General features: G+C 35.8%; 1 long non-coding RNA gene across 1 annotated transcript in view; it reads right to left on the reverse strand.

The window, feature by feature from the left end:
* Positions 1 to 3,313: 3,313 nt before the first annotated feature.
* LOC135578212 (uncharacterized) overlaps positions 3,314 to 27,622 on the reverse strand; it is a 55,241-nt gene continuing 30,932 nt past the window's right edge. The window contains exons 2-5 of the long non-coding RNA XR_010469558.1: positions 23,776 to 24,002; positions 12,077 to 12,158; positions 10,648 to 10,762; positions 3,314 to 10,422 (exon numbers count right to left, since the gene is read on the reverse strand). This is a non-coding gene — a long non-coding RNA (uncharacterized LOC135578212). The remainder of the gene's footprint in view (positions 10,423 to 10,647; positions 10,763 to 12,076; positions 12,159 to 23,775; positions 24,003 to 27,622) is intronic.

The raw sequence follows: 27,622 nt of genomic DNA on the forward strand, positions 1-27,622 counted from the left end.
CTTATATTAAGAGTCAACAGGGCCAGATTCTTGTGAAGCTCTGAAGTGCCGTAGAGGAGAAGAAGAATGATGTTAAACAACTTGAAGAACAGTGTAGCTAATCACCAGGTAGCTAAAAAAAAGAGTATGGATATTTCCTGTTCCTACTTCAAGTTCTGTGAAGAATAATTTCTTTTGATAAAGTGTTATAACATGCATTTGTGACTCCATTGATCCCAGGACATTTTATAGTCAGTATTCAAAAAGAAGAATGTTTTCTGGCACTAGGATTATCACCCTTTAAAATGGAAACAAATATTCCTTTACTGTCTGAGTTCTTCAGCCTGGTTTTGTATACATGACAGGAGACCATAGACTGCGTATGCAGAGACTCTATGTTTTGCTTTTGATGATGCTAAAGCAGTTTAGCACGTAAACTGTTTAAATTTTTATTCTGGCATGTGGGCCTAATCATTTAAACCTGGCAAATATATTCAAGCATCTTTTTTTGAACATATATATATATACATTTAAGAAAATAATTTCAGTAATCAACAGCATCACAAGACTATTAGATTTTATTTCTATATACTTATTGAAATGTGGCTTTAATCTGAACTGTAGGACACACACTCTCTCAAAAGCAACTGCATTAGCTGATGAGTTTCCCGGACGCAGGTGCTCATTGTCTACGGGTCCTGTTTGCACTCTAGAGATCTTGAGATTTGTTGATGTATTATAATTCGTTCTTTTAATATCACCTGATAGATTTTTATGAGAGTGGATTAGGGAGAGATTTCATAAGTATTCTGCCTTTAGCAGAGATGAGGAGATGTTGTGGAGTGACAGAGTGCAGAGGGATCAGGAGCCTCGTTGACCAGGTAGCTGGATCTGATAAACGAGGTGGTGTCACAGCCTCGGCTCTTTCAAGTGCACAGCAAGACAAGCCTCTTGCACTGCGAGTAATGAGTCTGCTAACCATTCAAAATGGAGGAGCAACACATGTGAAAACTACAGGCCTCTTTAAAGAAATGTACTGCAGTGAAATATGCCAAGATTCTAGCAACAGAGTCTAAATGATTTGTAGATAAATTATTGCATAAGGGCCAACTTGAATTCATGAGGCATAGGTTAATTCCAGACTCTATAATGAAAGGTTTTGTTTGAGTTCAAATTGACAGTGATATAAAGGCCTGAGTGTTTGCAATTTTTTTCAAGACTAAAAGTGTTTAACAAAACTGGAAAGAATAATGAAATAAATTATTTCATTATTGAACCCTTGGTGAGGTTTAGGTAAGATTGTGGAAAATTTTCATTCTTCTGCCTCCAAAAGCAGCAACTAGTATCTGCAAGGAGGTATTATACAGTTTCTCCTGGTTGGTATTTATCAATGTGTATGTGCAAAATGAGGGTGCTTCCTTGTTTTTATTTACAACTGTAAATTTAGAAGTTTTCTTGCAGATTGTGTGGCATTCCTTACATGGAATTAACAACACTCCTAACATTGATGGTCTTACTACACATTTTGCTGATACTCAACAAAAAATTATATTAATTATGAGCTATATTGCCGATTTGGAAACCGACAACATGTATATAATTCAAAGGAGCTCCTCTTCTGCATGTCCTGGTAATGTTCTGGCTTCAGTCTTGGGGTAAGAATGAGCAGTGCACCAGTCCTACTCCTTCCCTTCCCAGCACATTTCTTCCTCAGTTAATGTGTTTCCATGGAGATTAAATCTGGCATGAGGGACCGCAGGTGTTTTCCAGAAGAGACCATATTTTCATAAGTAAAGAACCGGGATCCTGGTGTGTGCAGCCCAGCAGGTAAGGAGAATTTGTGTAGCACTTAACATATTCATGTATAGCAGTTCATCACAACTTTGAAGTATTTATTTGGAATTAATGCAGCCTTTACCTGATTTCTTACTTTTCTTCCACCTCTGCAAAGGTCTAGTTTCTTCCTGAACAATGCAAACGGCAGCACTTAGACTGAAACAGGTAAGGTAATGATAATATAGTTCTCCCTGATGTTTTGTTGTTGTTGTTGTTGTGTTTTTTTGTTGTTGTTGTTGCTGTTTGTTTGTTTGTTTGTTTTTAAATAGTTCTATGGTTCTGATCTTGTGTGGCTCCAGAGATCTTAGAGCAGCAACTTTTCACAACTTTGAAATTTTCTCAGCAGTCCAAGCTGAAGTTATACAACTGGGCCATATCAATTAGAGCTTTGAACCCTTGGTCCTGGGCAGCTAAACCTCTGTGGAGGTGGAAAGCTTACAGAGAGAAGGATTTACAGTATGCTTCTAGCCTCGTACATAACAAAATAATATATTCTATGAATTTGGAATCAAAACCCACTGATGATGGCTCCATCTTGGCTTGTGAAATAATGAATTGGAAGCATGGTGAATAAAATATACATGTCTTTTTAAAATTCTGTTCTTCCAGAGGAAAGTCTTGGCCTATTAACACTAATAAACTCATTTTGGAGTTTTGAGTAGTCTCTTAGCTATTTAATGTATTTTACAACGATGGAATGAAGTCCTCTGGAATGTCACTTATCGAAAATGATATTGATTGTTCGATTGATTGATTGATACAAAGGAAAATAAAATTTCAAGTTTAGCAATGTGGAAGTCAGCCTGGCCTCTTACAGCAGTGGAGCTCTCCTATGTAACTACCCACATAAAAGCAAACAGTGCTCATGATTCTTGTATGTCTCTGCAAACCAATGATCTGATGGTTTTCTGGAGGGAGATTAAAATCCAAGTTACTGACCCTTTCTGTCTGCCTGCCCCTCTAAGAGAGGCTGCAGGAACTTCTGATCCTCCTGTGTGCCAGTTCCTTTCAGCCCATTTCACAACCGGATTAGATACCTCTCCCAGCAGTGGATGGGGGAAGCTCACTTCCGTCAGAGAAGCCTGGGTCAGCAAGAGTCCCACCATTTAATTTTAAATTGCCTCTGCAAATCTGTCAGAAGCCTGATTTAAATTCTTTATCCCATACCTCTCCACCTCTTTTGCCTCAGAGAATTAATGTGATAGGCCTCTGAAAGCAATTAATTAATGATTGAAAAGTCTCCAGAGGCTGGAAATTGAAAAGCTGAATTTTTTACTTGTATAGTGAAGTAGTCAAGGTAAATAACATTCATTTTTAGAGACCACTGTACATTTACCATTTGATTTTGTTCACTTTGGAAAAGAAATGTCTTTCTTCTAAGTACATAAAAAATTATAGTAGCAAAATATTAGTTGTTATTTTTTTACTGGAATTTGAGATATGATTTCTCTTTTTACCTGAAAAACATTCTTCAATTCCTTGAAAAATACTTTTTAAACATTGAAAACTTTTTATTAAACAAAAATTGTGAGTTTTTTTAATGAGGAAGAGGAGCTGAGAGATATAATCTGTAGCATGACATAGGTCTCATTCTCAGAATGTTGATAAAGCACTGCTACTCTGTGTGTGTGCAGGCATGTGCATGAATCATCTGCTCAGGTGAAAAGCTTACATTAGCAGCAGTTGCGCCCACTCACATAGGCAGGAAAATCAGAGCCAGACGAAATGCCAAATATATTGCAGCATGAAAGGTCATTTTGAAAATTTCTGACAGTCCAGAATGTTAGAAGGTCAAAAATCAACAGCATATTGTCCTGTTTGGTGAGACTGTGCTGTTACACTCTCTCTATGGACTCTTATTATCTAAAATAATTGCTGCTCTTTTGAAATCAGACAACCATTCAAATACTGTATTCCCTATTTTAGTAAGAAATGAATCAAATGCAGTGAACAGCTTATTTTATTTCAGCCGTCCTTTTAACATGCAAATAGTAGAGTCTTTCAATGAACACAGTTCTGTTTATGCTATTAAAGACAATGCAGGAACAATTGATAATTTTCTATTTTAGGAAATGTGTACCTAAAACTTTCCTGTATTTTCACCTATGTTATAATAAATGTGATAATAAAATACTTTTTTTTTTTTTTTAACTTTCCTCATGTTTGTGTCTAAAACAGTAACGCCATCTCTGCTGATTAACAAGGTATCAGTCTCCCTATCCTGTAATTTATGAATTTCAGTCACAGAAAAACATGTGTTTTTTTTCCTAGTTGTCTTGTTTTAGAAAGCCTTAAAATGCTCTATGAAAAAAAAACAAAACACTGAAGAATTGACAGACTGAAAAAAATCTGGTGGATCATCACTGAACGAGAAGCAGCAGAATATCTTTCCTCAGTTCACCCTGATACTTTGCAAACAAAATAAAAACTCTTCCATAAAATGTAGAGGTTCCTAGAAAGCAACTTCATTTTAACTCGCAATTTCAAAAGGTGCTCTTGACAACTCTTTAATGTAAGGTTTTCTTGGAATCTATTTTTTCATCCTTATGTTATCAGCCCATCCCTGTTTCACAGTATGCAGACTCTGCACCTCACAGACACCCTACAAAACCACCTTGCTGTCTCCACAAAGACACTGTGATATCCATGTTTGAAATGATGTCAGTATCAAAGGGCCCACAAGCCATGATCTTGGCCAAACCTTAAAAAAGTTTTTATCAGCAACATGACGTAACACAGTACTTGAAATTACATTAGTGAGGATTACTGAAAGCTTTGCCATGACTTTAACTGTGTTTCTTAACATTTGAGAAATATGCGCTCCTGTAATAGAGTTACGAAAGGCATGAAGAATAAACGGGGAAAAAATTTTCTGTAAAAGTGACATTAATGTTACTGCAAAATTTTAAAGCAAAAAGTATTGAATTTCTGTGAATGCATGAACAGTTTTTCTTTGCATGTCATATCATAATAAAACATCAGTCAGCTCTGAATACATTTATGGAGATATCTTAAAGTAACCTATATGTATAGTAACAGCAGCAATTAACAGTTATTGAAAATTGTATTTTGGATTTAGAGGCTATATATTTCAGTGTATTTCATCAGTTATCATCATTTTTGTTAGAGTTAAAGAGGAAATATCTGACTTCTTTATTACAAGTAGGATTTTTAGAAAACAGAAACTTAAGCTATAAAACCAATGAGACCTTTAGAGATGTTGTTGAGCTGCAGAAACTCTGATACAGTGCCTGGAAGTAAGAAAATCTCAGCTTGATTCTCAGCTACTAATCATCTTACTTTTGAGCTAACCAGAAAATGATTTTTTAAAAAGTTGGTGGAATTTTAAAAAAATACTCCAAACTTTTAATGTAATTTTGGTTATTGCCATTAGCTTCTTAAAAAATGGAATCTAGATTTACAGAAAATGAAAGGTAGAGGACAAATATTTGCCACCCTAGTAGGCCAAGTATTATAACTGACTATCATAAATTCTACTCCTGATCTGTAACCATGCCGTCTAAAATGTCATCTCCTGTGTTAGAAACCCCTCAGTGGTCTGGATCTTGTTTCAAACCTTCTGGTGTTTGCCTTTGCCTTTAAAAACAGGGCTGCAGTCACCGAGTCTAACATTGCACTTGATGTAGTAGTAGAAAGCTTCTTGGATTGAGGTCATTGTTATAGACAAGCTTTGAATACAATAAACAGATTCCTGGTTTTATAAAAGGAGATTTTATTCTTGCAGAATAAGCCAGAGTTCTCATCTGTTTTGCTTTGTGATTTGTTCTTTGAGAAGAATTAATTAAAATGTTGAAATAAATAAATCCTAGGTCTTCTCTTGAGGCTTTCTTTTTTTGGCATTTAAATCACTACCCTCTCTGTTGCTACAGACTTAAAATAAAACCTGAACCTTTTATTTCTGAAGAGAAAGTTTATGCAGAAAAAGTAATTCTAACCTTCTATTCTGATTCCTATGACAATAGTCCCATCTCTAAGCAAGCACAACTGTCTGCCAGGAAATGTCTCAGATGTCAAGAGTCAAAGTACAAATATTAGTGAACGTAAGTATTCTGCAGACAAGAAAGCTCAGAATAATTTTGTGACCTTTCAATTAAGTAATGCATAATATGTTTGTTTGCTCTTACCCTCAGTTTCTTTTTTTGGCTTCTGTGTATAAGCGAAAAACTTGGAATGCATCTAGCTGAGGAAAAGTTAATATGAAGGATAATGTAAAAATTGTTTTTACGCTACTTTATGGAACAAAAAATTACTATAACTTATGGCTGTGGCTTATACCTACAAGCAGGCTCTCATTTGTTTGAATATACTAGCTAGCATCTGCTAGGTATTTTTAAAGGTTTTTGCTCTTCGCTGCTGATGTGAAAAGGCCTGTCATGTTCTTTTGTTAAAAGTAGTGATAGACTTGTTCTCTGCTAAGAGGTATACATAAAATATGTACAGTAATAAAAAAAAAAAAATCCCTTAGGTAGTATTCTGTAATATTACCATTTCCCATAAATAAAGACTGTAATAAATTGGACACCAGAGGTAGGATACATCGTACATAACTTTAGAGGTCTACATTGCAGAGTTTTATAACCAAGCTGAGCTCCTTTCACAGTTGGTGGAAAGGAATGATCATTTTTGAAGAGTGATTCATCAGCCCTCTTTTAGATATTCACCTTAGGGTAAAAGTCATCGTGCCCTGAAAGTGGCTATTTCCCTCTCGCTATGAAGGGAGTAGTAGGATGACTCTTTCAGTGTGGATGATTACCAGAAATAGAAGCCTGCATTTCTCAGATGAATCCCCTATATGACTGTGTGGGATCCTGTGCATCCATTTGCTGAAAGACTTTGGCTAATGTCAGAGTGCACAGTGCTTTCCCATTTATAAGACCACCTACAGGTAGCTGTAGCTTACTACCAAGAAACTGTGCACCTTAGAATAATTTAAACTCTGACTCCACAGATGCCAAGCAGTATGCCACTGGAGATGGATCACATCCAGATTGTTTCTTAATCCTGGACCCACCCCTCCATTTCATGTTGGAGGACAGATGTAGTCGCAGTCCACACCATTAGGCAGGCAGGTGAAATTCAGTTATCTACAATTCAAATTACTTTAGCAATACAATTTTGGGGACAAACGAGGTAATCACGTGACATTGCTGAAAAGGCAGATGATCGCACAAGATGACTGTGCCAGGAATGGTGTGCCCCTCACCTAAAAAGGGCAGGTTTTATCATGGCTGAGAGTCCCCCACACTCAGTTTTTCTCTGAATGTCATTTCAGGCTAGACCCTTAATGTTGACCTGCATCCACACAATGTACATGAAACCAAAGTATTTATAGTGTTATATGCTCAGATCTGTCATCAAAATCATGATGGTTTCAATCTACTTGGCTTAGAGTCAAAAGAAGTGGCAAGACCTTTACAATTTTCATCCTTTTAACTGCTGTTATTCTTGCATAGCCTATAGCCTTTAGGAACTATCCATTTCAAAGCATCTTCTTAACAGTCCTTTTAATAGCTTTAAGATTCATTTTTTCCCCCAATCCTCACATATTGCCTATAGAAGAACAAACCTATAACTTAGCTCAGGTCACTTCAGTAAAAGTAATAGCTTTTTGCATGCAAAATGTGTAATCCCTTTTTCACCTCACTTGGTTTTCAGTTATTACTGCTCATTACTGTTTTAAAATGCTAATCGGTATGCACTTTTATTCTCCTATTACTCAGAAGAATCTGAATAATTTTTCTGGAACTGTTTTACAAAAATTGCACCCGTAGACAGAAGCAAAGTTTAGGAAGTTTCAGACCCGAAGTTAATTTCATAAGTTTAATAGAATACAAAAACAGAAATTGTAATGAACACTTCACTATATTGTTAGTGCTAAGAAAAAGCCATAGTAAAAATTAAGGATACATGCACGTAACCTTTCTTGTCAGATAAATAAATCAGTGCTTAGATGTCAGTAAAAAAGGTATTGAAGAAGCAGCACACCATGGGAGCTCAAAGAATTATATTTATTGAGCATTCGTTACACAGAGATCTACTAGTGTTTACCTGTTGTTTTAAGTGCTATAATTCAAAACAAATCTCTGTATGCTGCTGAACATGGGTTCATATTCTCTAGCAGAAAGAATTTTACCCTTTTATAAACATGAAAAATTCCTGTTGGCTTTAGTGAGAGTTGGACAAATTTGTAGGATTTAGTCCTTTTGCTCATTTTAGAAAAGAAGTGTACAGCAAATCACAGACATCTTTTTGCAATGCCAGCAGTTAAAAGGTACTTTCTATTTAATCATGGTGTTCTCCTAAGGTTACATTGCCATCTTTACCTTCAAATTAATCTCTTCCAAACAGTCTGTGTTCTGAATACCCATCTTTCCACCGTGCTTGATATATCACAGTGCGTATGTTATCTCAACAAGATTAGAGGGACATCTTGCACATTCCCCATAGGTATTCTACTTTCCCTAGCAATGCTTTTTTTCTGGAAGCAGTTATTCATTCACTTGTAACTAGAAAAAAAACAATATAAAAGGTTTTTCCCCAGTGAGATTGGAAAAGCAGTTCCTGACAGACTCAACACTCTTTACAAAAAGAAGTTCCAAGGTTCCCTTGTGCAGAGTCAAGGAAGTGTTTACATACTCAATTTAATATCTTTATTGTCATATAAAGATGCACAATGAGGTACTCCAACATCACCAAGTTAAATAAAACTGTGAGATTTTGGCCACAAGAACAAATGAACAGTGTTCAGCTGTATTGCCCATGTTAGTGGGAAGGTGCCTGAAGCTGTCTGATCTTGCCCCAGCTTTTAAGTATTTTGTTCCAGTGCCGTGTGTCATTCTATGATTCTAGGGAAAAGAGACTGAATTTGTCTGTTTGTTTGTTTTTTTATTTAACTAGGCACTGAGCACATTAAGCTCAATTATTCACCTAAAGTTTCCAGGTTTACAAGGTAGACCAGAAAAATTGGCGTAAGACAGAAGAGGACCGAGCATGCCACGAAGACCGCCTGTTTATTCTTGAAATTTTTCTCATTGAAGCGAATGTTACACAGCAATGAGACAGACAGTGTAATTTCAGGCATCTTTTATACACTAGGATCAGTGGATCCACAACCACTTCATGCCAGAGTTCCAAATGAACTAATGCAAATCCAGCAAAAAGTAGTTTTTATTAGTCTACCACTCAGGCGTGATAATAACTAACTGAAGAAGAATATTTTTTTTCAAGTATCTACATGTAAGGAAGGAGACAGAATTGAATTTTTCATCAGGAGTTGTTAGTTTGTTACAAACCCAGTAAAAAAACAAAACAAAACAAAACAATCACATTCTGCAAAGTATAATTTAAAATGCATCCAGGTTGTGTAGAAATTAAAGTATCTTCTGGCAGTTTGCTAGTATTGCTACAGAATAAAAGTCCATTTCAGATACCAACTAGGGACTAGCTCAGCACTCAGGAAGATCAAGGGTAACACCTGAATTATTTGTTGAAACAAGAAACTTGTTAGTATTTCTCAAGTGAGTGAGTTTATATCAGTCATTCTTTCTTCTACCTGTAGGATCCAGTCACACAACTTCACAGCATCACCAAATTCAGAAGATAAAAGAATAGTGAGGAGTCAGGACCATAGAGTAGTATCTCTTTCCAGACTGTTACAGAGGAAGATAAATTCAGAGAGATGTAAGTCACAATTGCTTTCTTTCCTCGAAAAGAAAGCACATTAACTTATTGGTTGCTTCTTGTTAAGGTCTTCTGTTCCAAACTAGAGGTGTATTCCCACTCTTATGCAGATTTCTGAGAACTTCGATTTATTAAAAGATAAGACAGTTCTTCTCTGTAATTTGACTGCAGTCTCACCTTTTTCCTGGTTACCAGGCTAACTTCATTCAACATATAAGCTGTTGACATGCAAGCCACAGAATAGTACTTGTGTATTGTATTGTTCCTGATTAACACATGCCTTTGATTTCCCATTCCCATCACCTTCAACAGCTGAAGAAACAGTGACCTGAACATTCAACCTGAAGGTCATATTCTAAGTGTTTGTAGATTTCACTTGCAGGTTAAAAAATGTTTCTCATCATAGTTTCTCAGACTCCTTTGACATAATGAAATACATGATTTGAGATTTCAAACATTTGAAGATACTAAAAGATGTGTTTTTGAGAGGGTGAATAAAGAAAACTACTTTTTTATGCTAATGTGCAAAAACATAATGTCCTTTATCTCTGAATTACCTGTTTTGTATGTCATACAAGCAGTATTTGTTAAGCCAGTTATAAGGTGGCTCCAAAAGAAAATTAGACTCTTAATTTCTTATGCATGTAGATCTGTACTCTTATACATATAGATCCTTCTAGATATTTTCTGAGAAACAACCTTCTGACGTACCATGAACCAGAACACTGAAGGAAAAACCTAGAGCTCTGAAGAAACACAACAGGTTTTCATTGCAGGAGTGAAGGACTTTCATCTGGTTGTTCTCTGCATGTAATTCAAGGTGATGTTCCTTGTATTCCTTGTAGACCAATGCACAATCAGTTTGTCAGGGAGGCTGGTTGTTAAAATGTCAGCTTTTAGAATTTTCTGTGGGAAATAACATACAGAGATGAAACTTCCAAAGGAATTCCCCAAAAAAGAACAGCATATCTCTTCATATCAGTTTTAGTCATTTAGATATGTGAGCTAAGCACAACTAGTTTCCACATTTACCTGAAAGATGTTGGGGATTTCCTGCTTGTAGTTCTTCCCTTATGCATTACTGTATGATTAGACAATGTCTAACAGAATAAGATTAAAATTAGCTATTACCTTCAATTGTTCCACATTCAGTCCTTCAACATCTTGTCTATTTAGCCAGAAATTCTCAAGTGACATGAATTCAGCATGAGCACTGTTTCCCAAGATGCTGTGAGAAAATTAAATCCTGCAGGGATTTTCTGGTAAGTCAGTGTAACATTTTGAAATTCTCCAAAGAAAACATGAAGTGGGATTAAAGACAGAAGACAAAAATAGAGAAAGGCAAGGACAAAAAAGAAGGCTAAGGAAATGTAGGACATGAACAAAAGAGTAGATAGAGATATAGCACAGCAGAACTGCAGACAAGCAAAGATTAAGCAAACTACAGAAAGCAAGCAGAGGATGTTCAATCATTATAAGATTATAGAAAAGCAAGAATTGCACAAAAGGAGCACCAGAAGCTGAAAATAAGGATGATGTTCTGATCCATTTAAGATAGCTGTCAAAACTTCAGCTGATGGCAGAGTTATGTTATAAATAAGCAGGAAAAAAAAAAAAAGAAAAAACATGAATAGATATATCTTAAACATACACACATATAGACTGGGAAAGCTGGAAAAAAATACATATTCTTACAGCACAGCTACAAAAATGATGTAATCATGAACATACTGAAAAACAGCTTAATTGGTACTCATATCAATCTGGCAAGAATAACATATGTGGATTTAGCTTTGTCATCCAAAAGCAGTGTGGAAAAATATCTATGAAAACGCCTAGAATGGAGAAAATATTCTTTATTTTTAGAGTTGATATTCTAGATTTAAAACATACCTTCAAAGTTTTTTTATGTTTAACAGTCCTATGTCCACAGATTTCTCTTGGTCTGAACATTTATGTGCTAAATTTTTAAGTTTTAATAAACTTCACTTGCTTTAGTGTTGAAGTTTTATCAAATATAAGAAACAGAGTTAATCTTCTGTCAAGAGTTGCTGTATCTACTCAGATGAGTTGCCCCAAAATGGAACCACAAAAAAATAATTTTTGTAGAAAAATATTTTGAGAGGGTATGTTGAGAAACTTGCAAGGTCTTAAAAAGATTAGAGAGATTTGTGTGTTGGTGTGAGTGTCTGGCAAACAGATTATCATGAACCAACTCTGCTGGAGTCTTGGGATGTCATCTTGCAGAGCTTGTCTATGGGAGGCTGTCAGGCACCTTTGCAGGTCTTTCAGCACCTCATGGATGCTAAGGTAGCCACCTTCTGCAACCTTCCCTTCGGCTCTGCACATCCCTGCTCTGTCTGCAAGGCAACAAATTTGGTTGTGGAGACATACACAGCCTTTCTGAGAACATCTCTTAAAAAGGAATGACTTCACATTACACGTAACAGTGAAATAAAAAATCCTCTCAGGCAGGATTCAATTTAGTTAGAACAGCCTCTACAGGCAGTCTCTCCCCAGGGATGTAGTTCAGCAAGAAAATTATGCACTGTACATGTACCTGATGAAGCATTTGTTCAGTGATGTTTCATATTCAAAAGATACCAGGAGAGAGCTCTGGTCAACACTGTCATATCGCTGCACTGAAAAGGAATTGTATAAGGAACAAAAAAGAAGTGTCATTCTGGAAGTGCAATTACTTTGGTGTGTTTTGCAGCAAGTCATTCAGGTATAACAGTGTTTGAAATCTGCAGAAAAATAACCTGATACACAGAGTTTTGTTGAAAAGTAATGATTGCAAGGAAAAACAAAAACAGAAGCCAAAAGCATACCAATTTGATCTAGTCACATAAGCTATTGCAGACTGCTGATTTTGTTTTCTTTTATTGTAGTTCCCAATGTTTTTCCATCCTACTGAAACAGCTGTTATGTCTGTACACTTCAGAGGGGAAGATAAAAGAGACTTTTTTTTTCTTTTTTTTTTTTTAGAAATAAAACTTTGTTGTTTGTATGTGCTGCATTACTAGGTAGGAGTAGAATCAGACAGCAAAACAAATGTATCCTGCGTATAGCCAGACTGAAATGTGCTGCAGCAGGACTGTGTCTAGACCAATATGTTATACTATCTGCAAGGGAAAACTAAAACACTGAAGACATCAGACTAGATTCCTAAAAACACTTTTAAAAGCTACATTGTCCTGAAGTCTCCACTACTGTTTCTGCTTCATATTCTTGCTTTTGAAGTTCACCTGAAATACTTATAACAATTGTGTTACATCATTTTTTTATTTATACATAACACACAGGTCTTTTGCACACAAAGCACACAACGTACCCTTACCTGAAAGTTCCATTTTGTGTCATGGGAGTAAAAAAAACCAGTTAAAGACTAAAGCATATACACTCATAAACACCCTTGCTAATCTTGCTCCAGCTGGAAATGTGTTTTCACATTTGAAATATTGGTATCTTATTGACAAGCTTATTTCAGTGCATGCTTACCATGTGTAATCTTCTTTACATTCCCCTTGTTTGCACAGAACCTTCCACTTGCAAAAATATTTTGTAATCAATGTATTTCCTTTCAGTGTTCAAGGGTGAAATCAAAATGTATACGCAATGTCTCTCTTGAAGGAAAACAAGTAAGTAAGTAAAAAAAAAAAAAAAAAGTAAATAAAACTAGATGAAAAAGAAATTGAAACTGCTTGAAAAGATTGGTGATGATAACAATCCATGTGCTTGAGCTCTTTATTTCAAGCAATTTAACCAATGAAATATTTTCTTCTGACAGCAAACTGCTTCACAAGATAAACATGCATTTATTTTCAAATTAAAAAAATCAGTGTTACCAGAGTAATCGTGCTATAGATGAAGTACCTGCTTATTAACTCCAATCATAGACAGGGGATAAGGAATGTATCGTCCTTGGTTCTGAATATTCATACGCATGTGGCACCAGGCAAATTTTCTGTAACCTTCTCTTTCCTTTTCTCCCTGAAAAAAATTGTGGCTGCTTACAGTTTGGGGTACAGTTTTGCTTCTGCTCCTGTTTGAGGGAATTTCCCTGGTTATTTGAGTAGTTAAGTTTCTGGTTGGTGCCTAAAACTGAAATAAAAGAGCGTGATTGCGTATGCAGTTTACCAAGCAGAAGAAGGTGGGTAGCTGAAGCTGTTCTCACCATTGTGATAACTGATAATTTTATATGTTTGAATCATAGAATACCATAATAAATTCTACCTTATGTCTAAAGGGTATACAGCACAAAGATAATGGAGTTGGCAATGGACTTAGGAGCACCAAATGGATGGTGTCACATGGAAAAGATCAGCTAAACATTGTATTATTTTGAATTTTCAAATACCAGTAAAATGTAACCACATGCAAAAATAGTATGTTTTGTTATACTACATTTTTTGTACTTCTTACAGGTGAGAGAAAAGAAAAACAAAGCAAACCCAGGATGGGGTAAAAAGCTAGGTTTCAATGTTCATCTGATATAACAACCGGAGTAAAAAGTATCTGTGGCTTCGAATTTATTAAAACAAGTTTTACTTGGAATTAAACTAGTAGCTTCTTAAAGACAGGCCCTCACTTTATTTAGTATTGAACACTGATTGCACTGAGCCAACTGGAGGGCACAAGGCTGATATTTGTGTGTTGATTTAGCTGATCAGAATAAGCAGAATGTAATCTGCGGAAAGAAACAGGTATACTATAAAATGTAAAAAAATGTGTAAACAGCTGGGGCTCAGCAACCAGCATTATTTAGACTACAGCCTACAGCAACTTTTGCTCAGGATGTGAGCCCTTTTCAAACAAACTAGACAAAAATATACTTCCTAAAAAGCTTTGTTGATCAAACGATATCTTCAAAGGCATCACAAGTAGATTGTCTGATTCTACTTTAAGTGCCCACAAGTCTATCTCTGGTAGCCAATAAAACATTTCAGTTTGAAATTAAAGCTACTTGGGTAGTAATTAAAGATTGTGAATAAAATTCATAATATATTTTTTCCTTAAAAATTACTCAGAGTCAAAACTGTTGCTTATAAATTTTTCCTTCCTGGACTCATCCAGCTGCTATACAAGAAAATTATGACTTTGTGAGGACAGGAGCCCTGGTTAGCTCCTCTTACTCATTCAGGTCTGTTGAGAATTTGTAGTACCTTACATTATAGAGCTGAATGAAAACCAATAAATTGTTTTGTCATAAATAGCATCACTTTGTATCAGCTCAATACTTTTAATGTCTCCTTATCAGGCTGAGAATAACAGCAGACGTGTTATGAAATCTGAGTTTTTTCCCTGGCTTTTAAAAGATACGGATATATATCAGAATTTCAGAACAGTAATACTATAGAGAGCAGCAGTTAAGTGCTGGAGTGAATCCCATAAATAAAAAAACTCTATCCTTAGTTATTAATGAGCTTTCAATTCAGTGTTTTGTTGGATCAAAAACCTCACGAACAATGAGATTCCAGACAATGATTGGTAAAAGCCTAGTCAACCCAGCTTGAAAACCATGTATCTTGGATACATAAGAGTAAAACAGGGACAAGAGAAAACCATCAGGTTGTGATTATTCTGAAGGCCTTAAGAATTTTGTAAAAAAAAAGGGGGAAATCTGGAAAAAGCTATTATTAAGTCAGTGTAAAAAGCTGAAGAAACCAGCCATGTCAGAATGGCTGTGTTTACGTTTGCCTAGCTTTCCTGGGAAAAAGATGAGGAGAAATGCTTTGATATGTAATAAACTGAGGAGAAAGAGGATTTCATAGTAAACCAGCTAAGTGTATCTTAAAGGTCTTCATGTTGTAAAAACTTCCATTCAGGAAGAACAGAAAAGAGGTATCTTGCAACAGAATGTGGGTTTATGACTATGTGCCTGTGTAAGCTTCAACTAGGTTAGAAAAAAATAGTTAAATATTAGTTAATATTAGTTAAAGATTCATTCAACTGAATGATACTTCTGACATTTTTTACACTGTTCTAAATTATTACTCTTACTTTGGAACTGTTTATACAGTATGATACTCAGTGCTCAAAAATTAAGTTATTAAGCAGGCCTTGCTTCACTTTTGATCCATATCAAAACCAAAATGTTAAGTGGTATTCCTGAACAACATACTCTCTCATATGCAAAACCAAAATAATGTGGGAATTATAAAAATTGAATGCTGCTTTGATTTCCTGATAAACACTGTAACATTGCAGGAGGAAGCATGAGAGCTTTGTTCTCAAGAAAAAAAAAATCAAATCAGTCTAATGATATGGAAAACTATGAGATGTTTAAGAAGTAGTAAAAATCTTTTATAGATGTCTAGTGTTGTTTGCTTATGAACTCTTGCCCTAGTCTACAATCACACTACCCGTGGAGTCATACAGCCTTCTTGCACAATGAGTGACAGTTGTTTTGAAATATTCCAAGTTTTGTGGTTATTATTATGGTTCACAGTGTGATTTTTTCCCCTCATGCAACTCAGTGAATTACACTGCCTGTCATTTACTGTCTGTGTTTATTCTCTATATACTAATATTACTATCTTTGCTATTGTCACACAGCTGTGCAGCAGAGAGAAACTGCCTTAGAACTACTGTTAATGTCTTCAGGGTTAGTGGCTTTAAATCATCTATATCTTTGACTAAGCTATCATTTTATATCCACTACCCTATCTAACTGTACTTGAACATTAGAAAATGTTAGCTATGAATCTCAAGGTCTAAAGCCTTAAAGTGCTTGTTCATCTTTACTACTAACAAAATATTACCATAAAGATTATTTAGTATAGTGGACAGAAATCACTGATTTATGATTAAAAAATACATTAAATTAAACTGAAAATTTACAAGGAGAAGTTCAATAGTTTCTACATATTTGTGAGGGGCAACTATGTAGAAGAGTTATATAGTCTCTAAAATAAGGACCGGAGATCAACTGGGATGTGAATCACTTCTGTGAATTATCAACAGTACATTTACCACCTTGGGAACAAAAGACCATTTTTGCCCCAAGGAACTGACAGCCAAATTCACACCTAGCCAAGATGATCTGGATATAACATCAAAACATTTCCTAGAATATGGTTTGAGATTAACAAATGGCTCCAGTCACATATATCATTGAGTCAAGCGATGCAAGTTTATTGTTTAGATCTGGTAAAATATTTTTTGAACAGTGCAAAAACTTATCTTTGCATCATTAAATAAGTTAAATATTCACAATATATTTACATATGCTGTAACAGAATGTAAACATTCATACAGCCGGTATAGTAAGCTAATAATAAGATAGCATAAATTGAGGTCTTTGAAACACAGTGAAAACAAAGATGCCTTTGGAGGCAATTAGACACATTTTATCGAAATATCAGGATCAACAGAAGACAATCAGTACCATGTATTGCATAATATTTAGGTTGCCAGTCACAGATGAAAAGACTAAACTTATCAAGGTTATATGCAAACATCTATATAAATCTCCTACCTATACCCATATATACACATTTATATGGCATATGCATTAAAAACAACCAAAAAAAGCCAAATCCATCCCCATACCCAAATGATGGCCAAAGATAACAGAAAACACTCAGTATCACCTGGAAGAAATGGTTGTCAGTGACAAATTTGATCATAAAAATGATTAATATGTTTTGAGTAACAAATGTGTAAATAATTTGTGAATTCTTTATGAACTGGTTGGTATCAAATTATGTAAACTATTCATCTAACATGGTTTAACCTGGTCTATTACATTTTAGTATTCTACTGAACACCAGCTTTTAACTTATATTCATCAAATAACAAATTTTTAAAAGTATAATCTAGCTAAAGTTGTTTTCAAGTAACAGATTTTCCCAGTAACTTGCTAAATTCTATCATATTTTTAAATTTATGATCTGAATCATAGGTACTCATCTTAACATGTTAGGGCTGTCTTACCCAAAGCACATTAGGTTATGTTTTAAAAAAAAGGGGGAAGTTTAATCACATTTGATATTCTGTAGTCAATTTAGTGTCAAATATTCATTAAGGAAAAAAAATCACATAAAAAGGAAAATGCACCCTGAATAAAATTCAATGTAAGGTCAGATTTAATATCTCAACACATAATGCAATTTCTAAGTTACAGCAAATGAGTTCTATGAGTATTAGAAAGGACTAATACAAGCCTGGAAACCATCTTGACTATCAAGGGACATGTGTTTCATTTTCAATATGTGATTTTTAATATAAATATTTAATGAAAATATTATTAAACTCTTCAATTAATGAAATAAACTGATGGAATTACCACCAAAAGCAGCTTGCTTAATATTCACTAAATGAAATGGAAACATTTATCTTGGATATTATATGAGTCTTTAGAGAGGTTTCATACTTTACAGTTTTTAGGACTATTTAAAACATCATTATTGTGAGTTCTCCTGACTGTTTTGCTAAATAGGATGATAGAATTAGGGGCGAAGAAAAACCATTGTATACCAAGGAAAAGGAAAGCCTGACTTATCTTTATTCACTCACCAGAACCTACTTTAAAAGTTAACTTTTCCACTATTTAAAGTAACATAAACAGTGTTTCAGCTATCAGAGAAGACTGAGCAGTCATACTTTCTGATGACCATTGTGTTGTGACCTAGAAAAATATGAGAGAAATGTAAGATCACAGGTGATCACTTAGTCCAGATTTCTTCCTAGATTTGCCTAGGTCATTCATGCCTGACCTTTGCCTAAAGAAGTATTTTAGCAGTGTGTGTTGACAGAGATACAGAAGGAAAGCTAGAAAAAGTAAGTTTATCATCAGTCACTAGAGATGAACATTCTGAAACTTCTGTGCTAAATTATTCTTAAAACTACGAGAGGAGGGATTGCATAAAATCTCTCTCCCAACCTTTTCTTAGAAGAAGTGTTTAGTATCTGGTTTAAAACCTAGCAGCAAATTAACCTTATTTTCTCTACGCTGTTTCCCATATTGGCAAATTGGACAAGCTGTAAGATATCATTCTTGTTGCTGACTTCAAGATTCCTTACACTTGTTCTGCATCTTCTTCAAAGGACAATTGTCAGTGAACCCAGGATGCCAGCTCAGGTTGTTTCACTGCCAAGCGTTCAACATCATAGAATCATGGAATGTCCTGAGCTGGGAGGGACCCACAAGGATCATTGAGTCCAACTCGTGCCCCTGCATATGACAAGTCCACTATTCAAACCATGTGTCTGAGGGCATTGTCCAGTCTCTTCTTGAACACTGTCAGGCTTGGGGCTGACAGCACCATGGGGAGCCTGTTCCAGTGCTCCACCACCAGCTGCGTGAAGAACCTTTTCCTAATGTCCAACCTAAACCTCCACCGGCACATCTTCCTGCCATTCCCTCAGGTTCTGTCAGTGGTTGCCAGAGCAACCAGTCAATTGGGACCTCCCCAGTTAGCCAAGATTGCTGATATATAATGGAAAGCAGCTTAGTGATCACCACTGCCAAGACCCTGAGCACCCTTGGATGTCTCCCATCTGGCCCCATAAACTTGTGGGTGTCCAAGTGGTGTAGCGGGTCGCTAATCATGCTACCCGTCCCTGTCTTCTGGCTCAGGGGGGTGGGTACCTGAAGCGCAACTCTTCTTGCTATTAAAGGCTGAGTACCTCAGCCTTTCCCTAATCTTCTGTCACTATGTTCCCCTCCACATCCACCAGAGGGTGGAGATTCTCCTTAGCCCTCCTTTTGTGGCTGCTGTATTTACAGAAACATTTCTTGTTGCCTTTTATAGCAGTAGGCAGGCTTAGCTCTAGTTGAGCCCTTCTAATTGTCTCCTTTCATAACTTCACAGCATCTTTGTGGTCCTCCTGAGTAGCCTGCCCGTTCTTCCCAATGTTATAAATTCTCCTTTTATTCCTGAGTTCCAGCCAAGGTTGGAATTCAGACAGGCTGGTCTTCTTCCATGTCGGCTCATCTTTTAGCACATGGGAACAGACTGCTCCTGCACCTCCAAGATTTCTTTCTTAAAGAGCCACCAGCCTTCCTGGATGTCTTTCTCCTTCAGGACTGCCTCCTAAGGGACTCTGCCAACCAGCCTTCTAAACAGATAAAAGTCTGCCCTTTGGAAGTCCAAAGTATCAGTTCTGCTGACCACCCTCCTTACTTCTCCAAGAACAGAAAACACTCCTTTTTTCATGATTACTATGCCCAAGGCAACCTTCAGCTAACATGTTACTCACGAGTCCTCCTTTATTCACAAACAACAGGTCCCGTGGGGTGCCTTCCCTAGCTGGCTCACTGACCAGCTGTATCAGGAAGTTGTCACATGTTTAGATCACATTTATGCAGCTAAAGTAAATTAGATTAGTTCTCTCCCTAAATGTAAATATATAATTAGGCACACAGTGATATTTCCACTTCCCACAATTATGACAGAGGTACATCCTGATATAGCAACTATACTATATGGAATCTCAAAAATTGTTACTCCTTTCAGCCAATATGCCACAGAACGGGCAAGAAGGAAATTATGTTGGAGAATAATATCCAATCCTTTCCTTTTATTTCACTTTTGAAAATCTGAATGGCAGAAGCATTGGGGAAAAGTGGAGGCATTTCTAATTGAATTTGTATTACGTATTTACACAACTGTAGTGTCTTGATGTCAGCTACAGCGAGCATTCCTAGAGTTCCAGGGCTTAGGATTGCCCTGGGTGGGGAGACCTGTCTGATGCTTGTAACCTCTGTTAGACCTTTCTTCATTGAGTAATAAATAATGTTTGGGCTTGATTCATCCTTTTGTCTCATCTTCACAATGATAAGATCCATGACAATGTCTGAACCAAAATTAAAGGAGAAATTACCATCTCATGTTACATTTGGGTTCTGTATAAACCCCACATTCTTTCTGCCTATGCTGCTGTTGAGCTAGTCATTCCCTGTCTCTTATCTGTGCAGCTGATTAGTCTTCCTTGCTTTGCACTTGTTCCCTTTTATGTTCAGTTATTTTTTTTTCTCCAATCTTTTCCAAAATTAAATGATATAAACTATTGTATCTTCTTGCAGCCTATTTAGGAAAACTACTGAAATTATGAAACACATCTGTCAGATCACATACAAACACTTCCTCTGAATAAGCTGTTTGACAAATTCTTAAATCACTATGGCTGTTTTCCAGCTGTTTATGTATTAAAAGGGCAATGACGCCTTTCCAACAACTGCATGACTAATTCGTAAATAACAAACCATTAACCAGTTTTAGGGATTTTTTTTAAATCTCAGTGGTAGTCTATCCAAATTAGCATGTTCTTCCCAACCTAAACTGGAAAAAAAGTGTTTGTGACAAATACATCTGAACTGCAAATATACAAAGTCTGGGTATGTTTTGTTAAACACATTACCCAACTATGTCATCTAGTCATCTATTATTGACAAATTTTCACTTTGAAATGAGCAATCAAGTATTTTGAACACAAAAGCAGAAGCAATTTTTAATGAATTTTTGAAAAAAAATCCATAGTTAAATTGAGATGCTGAATGCATACTGATTGCCAGACATGACACTTGCCCGTTCTCTTGAGAAATCAGTTATTTTTCTTTTCCAGTCTGTGCTCTTAATATGGATCCAGCTCCTCACATAATCCATTTCTGCTCTCTAGAATTACATGATACCATTGTTAGTGTTAACCTGTCTGGTAAAGAAGCATTATTTTAAAAATAGGAAAACAGAATGAAAAGCAATGGTAAATACCAGCCCACAACGGATATTTTACTACTATGACTAGGCATATAGAAATCTGACATTTATTAGGGCCTTTCGCTCCAGAATCTCACAGTGCTTTACAAATATGGCACAATTTCGCCAGTGTGACACCACTGAAGCACAGCCACCCTGGGGTGGAGTATAGCAGCTATTTCACTCCCACTTGACAGCTGTTGGTTATTATGACCTGCTTCTTTTCTGCAGTTATTTTTCTGGGAAGTATATGAGGGAGAAATCTACTCACCAGGAGATAGGCAGAAACCATCTGCCATGACTAATTTCACATTTAATCCAGGCAGCAGTTGCACCAAAATCCCAGAAATGAAAACTCAGTTGCTGTTATAACTTGAGCCAGTTGATGTAATATGAAGCAATATGTTCAGTATACTTCCACTATATTATCCACGAATCCAAATCTCCATTAAAATACAAAACATTTTTAATACCTTTCCAAATTCAAGCTGAGGTCTTTTGAAATATTTAGATTTTTTACAGTCCTACTTCCTGGACAGGTTAACTGTATTTAAGCTTAGAAATCTGATTAAAGATATCTTTGTATTATCTTACCATAGATGAAGTAAAATGGGAACGTGTGACCTGTGGTCAGAAAGTGTAGATTATTCTGTCTTTAAATATCTAATTGAAGTACCTATCTTGTATTAATGAAATAGTTACTTTTAATTTCTACTGTGGTCAATGGAAAGAGATAGATACTCCATAGAAAAAAAACAAAAAAAACAAAAAAACTAATTATTCTCTGAAGACATGTCTCTCTCTCCTTTCTTACTTTACTGATGACATGAGCAGCATAAGATGACTGTGTTCTTAATTCACATCTTAGCTGATGCATGTGCCTGTGATCTAAGCCTACGGGGAGCCAGACTGCTTAACCTAGTGCTCTATAATGGCTTAAATGGGTTTATGTGTGTCTGCCTATCTGGATGAAGATCTTGTGATCGAAACTTCTTCTGCTAACTTCTTCAGACTCTGAACTTTAAACCTTTTTAGCTATAAAAAAAATAGTCCTTCAGTATACTTAAAATAACTCTTCCCTTCAGAAATGCACTTTTGCTGCTCTATGTTGCATAATGTCTCTTCTCACTCATGTTAGTTTACCCATATCTATTTACTATCAAGCTGTAAGAGAAATTTAAAAAATTTCTATATCGACCTCATTAATTTCCTATTTGATTTCATTATTTTTTAAAGTTTATCTGCTCTGAGGCAGTACCTGTCTTTGTATATGTATGTAAGAGAAAGTGTTTTAAGGATGTGATCTGAATCTTACACAACAAGGTGAAAATTGATCTATACGTTATCCAACACATTTTACATGAAGTAAATCAGTTAGAGCCAAATCATAATGCATTCTAAATGCAGTAACTCAGCAGCTCAGATAATATGTGACCAGATCAATAAGAACAAAAAAATGTAAGTCAGGTTGAAAAAAATGGATTAGAGAATGATCATGTTAAGAACGAAATAATGGAACAACCTTAACCATACTTTTCCAAACATAGACCTTCCTTTTCAGTAAATGTCAGGAGAGAAACAAATAAAAAATAAAAAAAAATAAAAAAAAAAAAAAAAAAAACAAAAAAAAACAGTTAATAGAATAGTGTGATTTTTAAGCTAATTGGGCCAACCTGAAGGCAACAGGAAACAATGGGAAACTATGCGGAGAATGGATGAGGATCAAGTAGGTTTACATTCACATCTCTCAAGCTAGGCTTTAAATCATTCACCCATGCATTATACAGGTCTTGAAAATAAGATATCAGCAGCATGTGTCACACAATATTTTGGCTTTCTGCCCTTCTACAGCCAATTTTTATACAGTCCTATTGTTAGAGTTGAGCCTTGAAGGCACAACAAGATTGATTCCTACTTGATAAAGCAGTAGCAGGTTTAAGGTACAAATTCTAAGATACTTCTGGGAAAAGAGTTTTCAAGCGACTTGAGAAGGGTGAGGCTTAGGTTCAACTGGGTTACCAGCACAGATAGAAAACACTACATAATCTTAATTCTTGCAGCCAGTACCTGGAATGCTGGAGGAAAGGAATATTGGAGTTTGTACATATTTTATGCCTTCTGTTTCCTTTGCTGACCAGTGGAAACAAATCTGATTTATATTCAAATTCTTTATTTGACTGCCCTTAAAGTGGTCTTTGCATTTGTTCAAGACCACAACTGCTTATTCAAGAACACAACTACTTATTCTAAGAGAAGGAAAAAGTTTTCCAAGAGAAAACTAGCAACACCTCATTAAAAAGCTATCAATTTAAAGTTTTAGAATGTACCAGTGAAAAGTAATAGGCGTTAAACATATTGTCTTTTATAAATGCAAATTACACTAAATATTTATTTCCAGTATCCCAGATGTCTGAAGACATTATTAATAACCTTTTGAAATTAATAGTAATAATAACAACAACAATAACAACAACCAACCTGAAACAGGTCCTTGTTTGACATAAATTGAAAAAAAACCTGTTAACTGCAGTGAAGCAAAAAAATTTCAAGGGCTTACCAAGCTGATGTCCTGACCATGACATTTTAATAGCTCTGAGAACAAGACCTTTTTTTCTTCATAGGTCTTGAGTGATCACACTTTCAAATTGCTGGTAGCTTGCCTCAATTTTAATGGCAGCATTAACAGTTCTTAGTATTCATAGCAGTGTCTGCCTTTTCTGACTGAAAACTGGGAGATCATTTCTAGGTAGAGTAAGATGAGTCTCCCTGAGAGCCACAGTTCTCCTGAAAACAAGACAAAGAAAGTAAGATGAGCAAACTTACTTATGAGGTAATATATATGTTGACTTTATGGCTTGAGAGGTGTAGAAAGAAGTTTATATCAAGCTTTAGATCGTATCTGACAGTGAATTGTGTATGGTCCTGCACATAGGGAGGAGTAACCCCAGGCACTAGTACAGGTTAGGGGTGGACCTGCTGGAAAGCAGCACTGCAGAGAAGGACTTGGGAGTTTTGGTTGACAACAGGTTGATCATGATTCAACCATGTGCCCTTGTGGCCAAGAAGGTCAATGGTACCCTGAGGTACATTAAGAAGAGTGTGACCAGCAGGTCAAGAGAGGTTATCCTTCCCCTCTACTCTTAACTTGTGAGGCCACATCTGGAGTACTGCATCCAGTTGTGGGATCCCCAGTTTAAGAAGGACAAGGAATTACTGGGGGGAGTCCAGCTACCAAGATGATTAGAGACCTAGAGCACCTTTCTTATGAGGATAGACTGGGAGCACTGGTTCTGTTCAGACTGGAGAAGAGAAGGCTGACAGGGGATCTTATAAATCTTCATAAATATCGCTAGGGTGGATGTCAAGAGGATGGGACTGGACTCCTTTCAGTGGTGCCCAATGATAGGATGAAGGGCAACAGGCACAGCCTGAAGCATGGGAGGTTCCATCTGAGTGTGAGGGAAAAGTTTCTTTACCTTGAGGGTGCCAGAACACTGGAACAGGCTGCCCAGAGAGGTTGTGGAGTCTCCTCTGGAGACATTCAAAGCCTGCCTGGACATATTCCTGTGCAATTTACTCTAGGTGAACCTGCTTTAGCAGGTGGGTTGGACGAGACAATCTCCAGAGGTCCTTTCTTAATCCAGCAATTCTGTGATTCTGTGTGATTCTGTGAATCCCTTTCACACATGTGAAAAGTGTATGGATCCTAAATGGATTTTATTAACATTAACTGTGAAAGTCTGTTGATAAAGTAACAGAAGGAACCAGTCTTATGGACCCCATAGGCATGAGAAGGAAAATATGGTTGAAAGGGGAAGTACAACTTGCAAGCTAAAGCAAATCGCAGCTCCAAGGACACAGTAAATCAAGGTCATTAGATCTAAGAATATTCCTTAATCATCCATTAACTTTCACATTATTCTTCTTCACTATAATAAGAAAGTACTGAGCTAACTAATTGTGCATGCAAGGTGAGCAATGGTACTAAGAGACATTCCAAACACTTTCTAGAGGCATAATTTAAAGAAGGAAAAATTCCCACACAAAATACTTAGAAGGAATTGATTCTAGTCTGAATTAAACTGTGGTGCAAAAATTACAGGTTTAAACCTGTGATGAATGTGTAAAATATGGACATAAACCACAAATCATTATTGATAATATAATAAACTGCATATTTTGAGGGGAGGAAAAAAAAATATTGTTTCAGACCATGTTTCCTTTTAATGCTACAAACAGGAAAACCTGAAAGACGTAAGAAACTACAAACAAAACTAACATAGTAGGTCATTCAATATATGATTCGAAGAAGCAACATTGGCAAATGACTTCACTAAAGTATTACATTCTACATTAAAACAGTCAGATCTTCAAGAGAATAACTTCTCACAGGAATCTAGTCCAGGATCTTGCTTCCCCAATGCTTGAAAAAGTTTACAACATTGAAAAACTTTCTCTTCCTGGCCAGCAAATACGCATTTTATTTAAATGTTGCTTTTTTTTCTCCACTCTGTGATTCTTTCCTCCATCTTCTAGTTATATCCTTAGGACTTGGGTCTGTTTAGTACAGAATTTTTTTTAAATCTTCTCTCAATGCTTCTTCATTACCTGGATTACCTGCCCATTTTAACTTGCAAGTCTTTCAGTTCATTTTTTTAACACAGGTGACCAAGACTGTACAAGACACTGCAAGCAAAACTCTCTAAACAGTGTTTTGTCCAATAGCACACAATTTTCCACATAAACCAGATAAATAATATTTACTTTTTCATAAACCAAACATATTGTCAGTTTTCAGTAAAAAAGAAATTGCAACTATGTCAGACTTTTCTATTTCTAAGTTGTTGCCAATTGGTGAAATTTCAGTTAATGGTGAGAAATCTTATTGTTAGGCCCTCTTCATAGGGCTTAATTCTTTGCTTAAATTCCCATTTCTATTACTGTAGTCCTAAGGATCATCATATACTTTCTTCATGATATGCCAGTTCTTTATATTTACTTGCCGCTTAACTTTACATCATAAATAATTGTCATCAAGGCTTTATTTTTGTGCAAAGTTAATTAATGAAAACATTAAAGATACATTGCTGGACTAGTCCTTGAGGAACTCTGCTACTAATCTTTCTCTAGTCTGATAGTTTCCTTATTAACACTTTCTGTCTGCATGTCTTCTAAGTCTTATGTGCCCCACACTAATAAATCATTTCTCACAAAGAATCAGGTCATTTGTTCTTTGGAAATCCCAACAAATTTACAGTATTTTTTTTTTTTCTATAATTCCTATAATTTTAACAAATAAAACTGTAAGTTTAGTCTAACATGGCACACTGTCACTAATCCATTGTTGGATTATATATTCACCTCTTTGAGATTTAGTTTTCTCAAATGGTCTACCATAGGTTTACGGCTAACATTTCTGATCTCTTTTGCATGCTTTCTGATATAGATGTCTTTTTTCAATGATCAGTTCTTTAAAACACTCTATACCTCCTACAGCTTTTGCAAGTAATTTTTTCTTTTGCAAGAGCTTTATAAAGTCTTCTTTCTGTATCCTTCCGTGTGCTTTCTCCCCTTACTGTTATACACATCTTATACACACAAAAAGCCAGAAAAAAGATCTCCACCTGGGCTTTTAAGTCCAGTTGACTTTAGTAACTAGGTCCCTTAATTTTTCTAAGTTTGAGACATGAATTCTTAATTTCAGAGTGAGTTTTTGCTCGTAGTTCTAAGTTAATTTGTGAGGATTGGATGTAAATTTGACATTCTATAACAGTATCTTATATAATCCTTGCTCTTTACAAAATGTAACAGGGAAAATATCATTGCATCTTGCACTTACCAGAAGCACTTGGGACACTTATTTATCCATAATATTTCATCTTCAAAGTACATGCAGTGAATTAATCTGTATATCTATTTCACTATACTGGATTATTACTGTTATGTTCAAGAAGGAGACGGAATTTATTGTTAGTATTATTGAAATCTTAACAATATAGCTGAATAATTTTTATTAGAGGAAAGGAAAGAATAAGTCTATGCAAAACAGTGTCAATAATAAAAAATAATATCAATAATAACAGTATGGTTGAAATTGTTATGGGCACATAGTTTCTACCCCTTTATCCTATGTTATGTGCACCCTTCCACTGCTTGCCGTGATCCTATGGTCGCTAGATCATATTGGAGTCTTAAAATCCTGGTGGTACAAAGGAAAAGAAAACAACAGCCATAGACATCTGCCAACTAAAAAAGTAGATGCCAAAGCTAAACCAAGTGAAGTAAATCTGTGAACAGCCAGGGCTACAAGGTTATGTTATGTTTATGATAACTCCTGTTATTAACCAGAGTGTAAAAAAAAGTAAGTAGGACTCCTCACTTCCATGTCTCAGTTTAAGTATTTA

Source organism: Columba livia, chromosome 1, assembly GCF_036013475.1.
Source record: "Columba livia isolate bColLiv1 breed racing homer chromosome 1, bColLiv1.pat.W.v2, whole genome shotgun sequence".
In the NCBI taxonomy this organism is placed as follows: domain Eukaryota; kingdom Metazoa; phylum Chordata; class Aves; order Columbiformes; family Columbidae; genus Columba; species Columba livia.